Consider the following 12,111-nt stretch of genomic DNA (forward strand, 5'->3'; position numbering starts at 1 on the left):
GGAAACAGAGAGAGAGAAGTATGTTAGGATGGCATTACTCAGGGTATTTAAATGAGCTGACTGTGGAGGCCAGCCAGCAGCCAGTAGCCAGCAGCACCTGTGCAGATACAGCCCCCTAGAGGTCATCTGTTCAGCACAGCCCAGAGGCTGTTAGACTGCACTGCCAAAGGCACTGGGGTCTTGGCCTGCTTGCACAGAACCTTTGCTGTTTCAGGTGATGTAACGGTGACTGTCATCTCAAGTGGTAACATTATACATTGATGGTACTGCACATTTCTTAAAGGCCAGCATGATGGTAGCAGGCTGGTGACTCATGAATTGATTTGGAGAGATGGTGGTGAAAGTGGTAGAAAGGAAGAAACAAAGAGGATTAATCCTGGATGGAAAGCACCCAATCTTGACACAGGGAGGAGGATGTGCTTCTGTTTCTGATGACTTTACAATTGATTAGCCCTAATTTAATAAGCATTAAGCAGTCTAGGCTATTTTGTCCACACACAGTGTTTTGGAATCAGCACAGTGCTCCCTGTCTGCCTGTCTGCAGTCAGTCACCACCTAACCTTGTCTTCCAGTGGAGATCACGCCTACGTCCCAAATGACAACATATTCCCTACATAGTGCACTACTTCTCACCAGAGCCCAATGGGCCCAAGTCAAATGTAGAGCACTAAAAAGGGGAATAGGGTGGTCTTTGGCACTCAGATGACTTCCTCCTGCGGTCATTAAAGTCCGAGGCACGTTCAGACGGACAGCAGGTGATGGCAGGACTTTGATAAGATCCTCTAGATACTAGAGGTCGACCGATTAATCGGAATGGCCGATTAATTACGGATGATTTCAAGTTTTCATAACAATTGGAAATCTGTATTTTTGGACTGTATTTTTTTTACACCTTTATTTAATCTTTATTTAACTAGGCAAGTCAGTTAAGAACACATTCTTATTTTCAATGACGGCCTAGGAACAGTGGGTTAACTGCCTCGTTCAGGGACAGAATGACAGATTTTCACCTTGTCAGCTCGGGGGAACCATTCTTGCAACCTTACAGTTAACTAGTCCAACGCAATAACGACCTGCCTCTCTCTCATTGCACTCCTGTTACACGAATGCAGTAAGGCAAGGTACGTTGCTAGCTAGCATTAAACTTATCTTGTAAAAAACAATCAATCAATCATAATCACTAGTTAACTACACATGGTTGATGATATTACTAGATATTATCTAGCGTGTCCTGCGTTGCATATAATCTGACTGAGCATACAAGCATACAAGTATCTAAGTATCTGACTGAGCGGTGGTAGGCAGAAGCAGGCGCGTAAACATTCATTCAAACAGCACTTTCGGGCGTTTTGCCAGCAGCTCTTCGTTGTGCTTCAAGCATTGCACTATTTATGACTTCAAACCTATCAACTCCCGAGATGAGGCTGGTGTAACCGAAGTGAAATGGCTAGCTAGTTAGCGTGCGCTAATAGCGTTTCAAACGTCACTCGCTCTGAGCCTTGGAGTGGTTGTTTCCCTTGCTCTGCATGGGTACCGCTGCTTCGATGATGGCTATTGTTGATATGTTCCTGGTTCGAGCCCAGGGAGGAGCGAGGAGAGGGACGGAAGCTATACTGTTACACTGGCAATACTAAAGTGCCTATGAACATCCAATAGTCAAAGGTTAATGAAATACAAATGGTATAGAGAGAAATAGTCCTATAATTCCTATAATAACTACAACCTAAAACTTCTTACCTGGGAATATTGAAGACTCATGTTAAAAGGAACCACCAGCTTTCATATGTTCCCATGTTCCGAGCAAGGAACTTAAACCTTAGATTTCTTACATGGCACAAATTGCACCTTTACTTTCTTCTCCAACACTTTGTTTTTGCATTATTTAAACCAAATTCAACACGTTTCATTATTTATTTGAGGCTAAATTGATTTTATTGATGTATTAAGTTAAAATAAGTGTTCATTCAGTATTGTTGTAATTGTCATTATTACAAATAAATTGTGAAAAATTAAATCGGCCAATTAATTGGTATCGGCTTTTTTGGTCCTCCGATAATCGGTATCGGCGTTGAAATCGGTCGACCTCTACTAGATACCACACCAGAATTTCACTGGCTTCTTAGGGTGGGATACTGAAGGGCTGGCTACATTATTAGACAGATGAAAAGACAGACAGACAGCACAGGAGGTTGGTGGCACCTTAATTGGGGAGGACAGGCTCGTGGTAATGGCTAGAGAGGAGAGGAATGAGTGGAATGGTATCAAATACATCAAACATATGGATGTGTTTGATGCCATTCCATTTGCTCCGTTCTGGCCATTATTATGAGCCGTCCTCCCATCAGCAGCCTCCACTGACCGACAGGCAGACAGACAGAAAGACAAACAGACAGGCAGACAGACAGACAGACAGACAGGCAGACAGAGGTCCTGCTATCAGTGAGGAGCCAGGAGCAGCTAAGCTCATCAGTTAATCATAATGCTCATTATTCCTGACTAAACCTGTCTCAGCAGAAAGCACAGCGGAGGAGATGATAGAGAGATGATCTGAGAAAACAGCAGTGAATGAATAAGGGATTCATGATGTAAGACTTCAAATGGAAATAAGTCAATTCAGTTGTTTTTGAAAATGTTTTCATGTTGAGCGCCAGGGATTCAAATGACATGGACGTAGTCATGACCTAGGAAACTAAGCCAGAAACTGAGAGAAGCAATTATATGGTACAGTGATTGTATATTCCCCTCAGTGATCAAAATAAATGGTTCTATCAATTCCTCTTCTAATGTTGGGCCGGCAGGGTAGCCTAGTGGTTAGAGTGTTGGACTAGTAACCGAAAGGTTGCAAGTTCAAATCCCTGAGCTGACAAGGTACAAATCTGTCGTTCTGCCCCTGAACAGGCTGTTCCTAGGCTGTCATTGAAAATAAGAATTAGTTCTTCACTGGTTAAATAAAGGTTACATTTTTTTTTTAAATTGATGCGACTATGAAATGCCACTGTTTTATTTGCATTAGAGAATGAGTGGTCAATAAAGGTTTTCTTTAGACGTGTTCGTATGAATATGACGGTGGCTAGTCAACAGAGGCTACGTCCCAAATGACACCCTATTCCCTACATAGTGCACTACTTTTTGCTGGGGAGAAGAAAAAAAATCGATAGTCACATATCGGGATATTATTTTTGACAATATATCAATATATCATATCGTGTCATTTTGACAATATCGTAATATTTATTTTTTCGCTGGATGGCTGTACCTGCACCATAATCCAGTGTTTTTCCTTCCTTCCTTCTTTTTTAAAATCTTTATTTAACTAGGAAAGTCGGTTAAGAACAAATTCTTATCTACAATGACGGCCTACCAAGGAACAGTGTGTTAACTGCCTTGTTCAGAGGAAGAACGACAGATTTTTACCTTGTCAGCTCGGGGATTCGATCTAGCAACCTTTCATAGCTTGTTCTCAATCTTATTTTTAAATAGGAAGCCTTATCGGCTTTCAGCAGTTTTATTTCCTTGTTTTGTCATGGCACTATCTTTTCCCACTGTAGCAGACATATGGTTAGCTTGTACACTAACATCCCACACACTGGAGGCTTGCAGGCGCTGCAGCACGTCCTTCAGCAGACAGACTACCCTTGCTCCATCCAATGATTGCATTTTACAATATACTGAACTGGTATTATTCAATAACTACTTTGTCTTTGAGTCAGACGTTTTCCTTCAAATTCAGAGGGGAAGCCATGGCCTCCCCCTTTTCCCCCAACTATGCAAACCTGTATGTGGGACAATTTGAGGAAGCACTCCTTTACAAAACAGAGACGCACCCCGTACTTTCTAAAATCCTCCTATGGAAGAGATACACAGATGATGTCTTTGTGCTCTGGGAAGGAAGTCAGCAGGAACAAAATTATTTCCAAACTTTAGTAAACGAGAGCCCTGAATACCTCAAATTCACCATGCAGACTGATGAGAGAAAAATAAATGACCTGGACTTATGGATCATCAAAGAGAATGATGCATTACACACAGACTTAAACACAAAGCCCACAGACCGCAATACCCTGCTACGTTGATAGTATGCATCCCCTTCCCCTCAAGAATGGTCTACTTTATAGCCAGTTGTGGGGGTAAATTAATCTGTGGCCACCAGACAGATTTTGACAGCAAAGCTAAAATAAAAATGACAGAAATTCAAAATGCAAGGCTACAAGGACAAAACTCTTGATGCTGCAATGATGAAAATATCTCAAAAACCAAGAGAGGTTATTTTAGGTGGTTGTGGAATTTAATGGCTCTTTTCTGGATTTTGATAATTCGGCCTAATTCTGCTTTGCATGCATTATTTATTTCATTTTTTTGCAGAATTCTATATGCAGAGTCTCAATTTGGTGTTTGTCCCATTTTGTGAATTCTTGGTTGATGAGCGGACCCCAGACCTCACAACCATAAAGGGCAATGGGTTCTATAACTGAATCAAATATTTTTAGCCAGATCCTAATTGGTCTGTTGAATTTTATGTTCCTTTTGATGGCATAGATCGTTCACAGCTTTGTGGAAGTTACCTGTGGAGCTGACATTCAGGCTGAGGGATGTATAGTTGTGTGTGCTCTAGGGCAGGTATTCCCAAACCCCAGGGGTCCTCACAATGCCGTCGGGGGTATGCCAAATAAAAATGTAATTCACATTTATTTATTTTTTTATTCACATTCTATTATTTTTATTTCTTCACATTGTCAGACAGTACATTAATATTTTCCAATGGGGATATACATTTGGGTGAGGTTTTTCTCTCGCCTGAGTAACCTTGTTTCACTGCCAATAATAAAATTAAACCATCTAGTGTTCAGCGAAATAACAACAGAATGTCAAATACAGGTAGCCTAGTTAAATAATTAACATGCAATCACATTAACTGTTATTCTCTCGTTGGAATTCCACTAACGGTCCGTAGCTGCTGCTCATGTTGGTATCTGTACTGATGGCGCAAAAGCCATGACAGGGAGACATAGTGGAGTGGTAACGCATGTGTAAGCAGTTGCTCCCAACGCCACCTGGGCACACTGCAGCATCCACCAAGAGGCTCTTGCTGCCAAGGGAATGCCTGACAGCTTGAAAGACGTTTTGGACACTATAGTGAAAATGGTTAACTTTGTTAAAGAAAGGCCCCTGAACTCTCGTTTATTTTCTGCAGTATGCAATGATATGGACAGTGACCATTAGAGGTCGACCGATTATGATTTTTCAATGCCGATACCGATTATTGGAGGACCAAAAAAAGCCGATACCAATTAATCGGCAGATTTTTTTGTTTTATTTGTAATAATGACAATTACAACAATACTGAATGAACACTTATTTAACTTAATATAATACATCAATAAAATCAATTTAGCCTCAAATAAATAATGAAACATGTTCATTTTGGTTCAAATAATGCAAAAACAAAGTGTTGGAGAAGAAAGTAAAAGTGCAATTTGTGTCATGTAAGAAAGCTAACGTTTAAGTTCCTTGCTCAGAACATGAGAACATATGAAAGCTGGTGGTTCCTTTTAACATGAGTCTTCAATATTCCCAGGTAAGAAGTTTTAGGTTGTAGTTATTATAGGAACTATAGGACTATTTCTCTCTATACCATTTGTATTTCCTTAACCTTTGACTATTGGATGTTCTTATAGGCACTTTAGTATTGCCAGTGTAACAGTATAGCTTCCATCCCTCTCCTCGAACCAGGAACACATCGACAACAGCCACCCTCGAAGCAGCGTTACCCATCGCTCCACAAAAGCCGCGGCCCTTGCAGAGCAAGGGGAACAACTACTCCAAGTCTCAGAGCGAGTGACGTTTAAAACGCTATTAGCGCGCACCCAGCTAACTAGCTAGCCATTTTACATCGGTTACACCAGCCTAATCTCGGGAGTTGATAGGCTTGAAGTCATAAACAGCAGAGCTGCTGGCAAAACGCACGAAAGTGCTGTTTGAATAAATGCTTACGAGCCTGCCGTAGTTATAACATAATAACACACAGAAATGCGAGCCTTGGGTCATGAATAGGGTCGAATCCGGAAACTATCATCTCGAAAACAAGACGTTTATTCTTTCAGTGAAATATGGAACCGTTCCGTATTTTATCAAACGGGTGGCAACCCTAAGTCTAAATGTTGCTGTTACATTGCACAACCTTCAATGTTATGTCATAATTAAGTAAAATGCTGGCAAATTAGGAGGCCCAAACTTTTGCATATACACTGACTCTGCGTGCAATGAACGCAAGAGAAGTGACACAATTTCACCTGGTTAATATTGCCTGCTAACCTGGATTTCTTTTAGCTAAATATGCAAGTTTAAAAATATATACTTCTGTGTATTGATTTTAAGAAAGGCATTGATGTTTATGGTTAGGTACACATTGGAGCAACGATACGCACCGCATCGATTATATGCAACGCAAGACACACTAGATAAACTAGTAATATAATCAACCATGTGCAGTTAACTTCTTCGAGATAGGGGGCGGTCTTTTAATTTTTGGATAAAAAACGTTCCCGTTTTAAACAAGATATTTTGTCACGAAAAGATGCTCGACTATGCATGTAATTGACAGCTTTGGAAAGAAAAAACTCTGACGTTTCCAAAACTGCAAAGATATTATCTGTGAGTGCCCCAGAACTAATGCTACAGGCGAAACCAAGATGAAATTTCATACAGGAAATGCCCCAGATTCTGAAGGCGCTGTGTTCCAATGTCTCCTTATATGGCTGTGAATGCGCCAGGAATGAGCCTGCCCTTTCTGTCGTTTCCCCAAGGTGTCTGCAGCATTGTGACGTATTTGTAGGCATATCATTGGAAGATTGACCATAAGAGACTACATTTACCAGGTGTCCGCCCGGTGTCCTGCGTCAAAATTATTGCGTAATCTCCAGGTCCATGCGCGTTCCATTTCTTCAGAGGAGAAACTAAACTGCCACGAATGACTTATCATCGAATAGATATGTGAAAAACACCTTGAGGATTGATTCTAAACAACGTTTGCCATGTTTCTGTCGATATTATGGAGTTAATTTGGAAAAAAGTTAGCGTTTTAATGACTTAATTTTCGGGTTTTTTCTTACCCAAACGTGATGAAGAAAACAGAGCGATTTGTCTACACAAATAATATTTTTGTAAAAACTGAACATTTGCTATCTAACTGAGAGTCTCCTCATTGAAAACACCTGAAGTTCTTCAAAGGTAAATGATTTTATTTGAATGCTTTTCTTGTTTTTGTGAAAATGTTGCATGCTGAATGCCAGGTTTAATGCTATGCTAGGCTATCAATACTGTTACACAAATGCTTGTTTAGCTATGGTTCAAAAGCATATTTTGAAAATCTGAGATGACAGTGTTGTTAACAAAAGGCTAAGCTTGAGAGCAAATATATTTATTTCATTTCATTTGCGATTTTCATGAATAGTTAACGTTGCGTTATGGTAATGAGCTTGAGGCTGTATTCACGATCCCGGATCCGGGATGGCTAGAATCAAGAGGTTTTAACTAGTGATTATGATTGATTGATTGATTGTTTTTTATAAGATAAGTTCAATGCTAGCTAGCAACTTACCTTGGCTTACTGCATTCGTGTAACAGGCAGGCTCCTCGTGGAGTGCAATGTAATCAGGTGGTTAGAGCGTTGGACTAGTTAACTGTAAGGTTGCAAGATTGATTACCCGAGCTGACAAGGTACTAATCTGTCGTTCTGCCCCTAAATGAGGCAGTTAACCCACCGTTCCTAGGCCGTCATTGAAAATAAGATTAAATAAAGGTGTAAAAAAAAAAAAAAATGTTTAAAAAAATCAGTGTCCAAAAATACCAATTTTCGATTGTTATGAAAACGGTCCTAATTAATCGGCCATTCCAATTTATCGGTCAACCTCTAGTGACCATGTAACGCTTTTACAACATACAGAAGTGTGCTGGTTATCAAGGGGCAAAGTATTGACAAGTTTTTTTAAATTGAGACACGAGCTTAAAGTAATTCTTTACTAACATAGTTTTCACTTGTCTGACCGCTTGCATGATGATGAGTTTCTCACACGACTGGCCTATCTGGGGGATGTTTTTTCTAGGCTAAATGATCTGAATCTAGGATTACAGGGACTCTCCTTAAGCTATGATTAAGAATTTAGAGCTCTTCTCTGTCTGCATTAACAAGGACAACACACAGGTCTTTCCGTCATTGTATGATTTTTTTCTGTGCAAATTAACTCAAGCTACAGACAAATGTCAAATGTGATATAGGGAAGCACCAGATTGAGTTGGGTGTGCAATTACGCAGGTACTTTCCCGAAATGGATGATACAAACCACTGGATTCGTTATCCCTTTCATGCCCTGCTTCCAGTCCACTTACCATATCTGAACAAGAGAGCCTCATCGAAATTGCAACAAGCAGTTCTGTGAAAATTGAATTTAATCAGAAGCCACTGCCAGATTTCTAGATTGGGCTGCGCTCAGAGTATCCTGAATATCCAAATCACACTGTTAAGACACTGATGCCATTTGCAACCACGTACCTACAGTACATGAGAGTGGATTCTCGGCCCTCATTAGCATGAAAACTAAATACAGGCACAGACTGTGTATGGAATATGATTTAAGACGGAGACTCTCTCCAATACAACCCAACATTGCAGAGTTATGTGCATCCTTTCAAGCACACCTTTCTCATTAACCTGTGGTGAGTTATTCACAATTTTGAAGAACAAATAAGGTTTTATATGTAAGATGGTTAAATAAAGAGCAAAATAATTGATGATGATGATTATATTATTATTTGTGCCCTGGTCCTATAAGAACTCTTTGTCACTTCCCACGAGCCGGGATGTGACAAAAACTCACACTCATTCTTATGTTTAATAAATGTATCGCATAGTTTGTGTGTGGCAGGCTTACAATGACGGCAAAAAACATCATTTGAGAGTGTGCTGACCCTGGTGCTAGAGGGGGTACAGCTGGAGGTTGAATGTTTGAAGGGGTACGGGACAATAAAATGTTTGGGAACCACTGCCCTAGGGCAACGGTGTCTATATGGAATTTGTATTTGTGGTCCTGGGAACTGGACCTTTTCTCTCTCATCACCCCTCAAGCTGCCTGCAGGATGGTGTTAAAGTGAATGGTGTAGAGAGGAGGGAACGAACGGGTCAGACTCCAAACACAGCATCCTTTTAACTTCTTGGATATAGGGGGCGCTCTTTTAATTTATGGATTAAAACGGGAACGTTTTTTTTAACAAGATATTTTGTCACGAAAAGATGCTCGACTATGCATATAATTGACAGCTTTGGAAAGAAAACACTGACGTTTCCAAAACTGCAAAGATATTGTCTGTGAGTGCCACAGAACTAATGCTACAGGCGAAACCAAGATGAAATTTCTTACAGGAAGTGCCCCAGATTTTGAATGCGCTGTGTTCCAATGTTTCCTTATATGGCTGTGTATGGGTCACGAATGAGCTTAGACTTTCTGTCGTTTCCCCAAGGTGTCGACAGCATTGTGACGTATTTGTAGGCAAATCATTGGAAGATTGACCTTAAGAGACTACATCTACCAGGTGGCCGCTTGGTGTCCTCCGTTGCAATTATTGTGTAATCTCCAGCTGCGTGTATTTTTAATTTGCTTCGAGGAGAAACACAGCTGCCACGAATGATTTATCATCGAATAGATATGTGAAAAACACCTTGAGGATTGATTCTAAACAACGTTTGCCATGTTTCTGTCGATATTATGGAGTTAATTTGGTAAAAAGTTCGGCGTTGTAGAGACTGCATTTTCAGATTTTTTTCTTAGCCAAACATGATGAACAAAACGGAGCGATTTCTCCTACACAAATAATATTTTTGGAAAAAATGAACATTTGCTATCTAACAGAGTCTCCTCATTGAAAACATCCGAAGTTCTTCAAAGGTAAATGATTTTATTTGAACGCTTTTCTTGTTTTTGTGAAAATGTTGCCTGCTGAATGCTAAGCTTAATGCTATGCTAGCTATCAATACTCTTACACAAATGTTTGTGTAGCTATGGTTGAAAAGCATATTTTGAAAATCTGAGATGACAGTGTTGTTAACAAAAGGCTAAGCTTGTGAGTGAATATATTTCTTTCATTTCATTTGCGATTTTCATGAATAGTTAACGTTGCGTTATGGTAATGAGCCTGAGGCTATAATTACGCTCCCGGATACGGGATTGCTCGACGCTAGAGGTTAAATGGAGGTAGTCAACTGTCATTACTGACTGACTACGACACTCCTCCTGATTCCCCTAGAGCAGACTGGATTGATGTACTGCAGCAGATCTGACTGACTACAACAATCCTCCTGATTCCCCTAGAGCAGACTGGATTGATGCACTGCAGCAGACCTGGCTGACTGACTACAACACTCCTCCTGATTCCCCTAGAGCAGACTGGATTGATGCACTGCAGCAGCCCTGGCTTGTTTGATTGATCTGGGTGATTGTTCAGTGGTGATGTGTACTGGACTTACTGAGACAGCAGCTTGCTAAACAGATGACTGTATGTGTGGCGGTGTGTATGTGGATAGTCCTATAGGACTTTACATGGCCTACGTCTGACTCAGCACAATGCTAGGGCTCTGTCACACCATTCATTTACTCACCTAGACAACACTGATCCTGCCAAGGAGAGGCACAGGGGAGGGGATGGTCACCAATCACAGTCTGACTCAAACTGTACAGTACTGCTGAATTCCCAATTCCCCTAGCCTGTACTATTCATATTCAAATGGTATTACTGACAAGAGAGCACTAATAGTAATCCTCTGTAGGTCTCAACACAATCAGGCTACATTGCACAGTATATGAAACATCCCTAGCCAACACAAAAAAACCTGACAGAACAATTGGCACCATCCCACTGGGCAAAAACTGGTTGAATCAACGTTGTTTCCACGTCATTTCAACGAAAAACTTAAATGTGATGATTTGAATCAATGTGGAAAACTGAATGGATTTGCAAAAAGTAATCTACGTAAGGGAATTTAGTATTTCTTTTACCTAACTGTTAAATCCAATAACAGGGTGACTTTTTTGGTTGATTTCACATTAGTTGACAACTCAACCTAATGTAAATGAAAACAAGGTAAATCATTATAGAGTGGCAATCATTTAACAGCTGCTCTAGCAGAGTAATCCTGTTGGCCTGGGACCAGTTTTTTTTTTTTAAGTGATCTATCTGTATGTTGGCTATCGGATAGGACTCAATTATTAGAAATAGAATGAATAGAATGGGAGTCTCCATTCAAGTCAATGATTCGTCCTCTCTATTCATAAAATGTCTATGCATTTAATCCTGTCCGATAGGTGAAATCCAGATAGATATTTATTTTTTGAACTGGGCCCTGAAGATTAGCTGTATAAACTACAGTGATGTAAAAAACACACTCAATCTCCTCCAGCCTCAGACTGTCAGACATGACTACAGTAAGAGATCTAGATCCTGTCAAGCAGAACATCACTTCAGCATTCTCTGAACAGAATGGTCACATAGAAACGTATAGCTTAGAACAGACATGATTATCAGTCAGGTAGAATTGGCTATCATGTTAGTTTTATTCAATACATTTCTATCTACCAGTTTTAGAAATATTTTAGTTTCACTGAATAACACTCACTAGTTGTTTGCATTCTATAAATTTAACAGGAAATTAAAAATAATACATTCAAGGAGAGAGATGACAGCAGCCACCTTGACGATCAGTTCAACCTCAGGTTATTTTTCTAGGAGAAAATTAAAAAATGAAATTGAGTCAGTGTTACAATTTACATAATTTTTCTTGCTAATCACATAATCAAATTTGTATCTGGCAACAGATCCGTTTAGGATGTGTTTGCTATAACAAGCCGTCTGCAATGCAGGCCCAATTGCAATACTGTATTTTCTCATGTATTTCTGTCATGGATTATGGTAGCTAGTTCTACTTCCCAGAGAGATCATGGACCACTGGGCAAAAACTGGTTGAATCAACGTCGTTTCCACGTCATTCCAACCCAATAATTTAAGGTGATGTTGAATCAATGTGGAAAACTGATTGAATTTGAATTCATCAAAATAAGGCAATTT

At 40.0% G+C, this 12,111-nt stretch overlaps 1 pseudogene; it reads right to left on the reverse strand.

The window, feature by feature from the left end:
- LOC112242167 overlaps positions 1-12,111 on the reverse strand; it is a 169,034-nt pseudogene that overhangs the window by 152,881 nt on the left and 4,042 nt on the right.

The sequence above is a fragment of the Oncorhynchus tshawytscha genome, unplaced genomic scaffold (genome assembly GCF_018296145.1).
Source record: "Oncorhynchus tshawytscha isolate Ot180627B unplaced genomic scaffold, Otsh_v2.0 Un_scaffold_16570_pilon_pilon, whole genome shotgun sequence".
Taxonomy (NCBI): domain Eukaryota; kingdom Metazoa; phylum Chordata; class Actinopteri; order Salmoniformes; family Salmonidae; genus Oncorhynchus; species Oncorhynchus tshawytscha.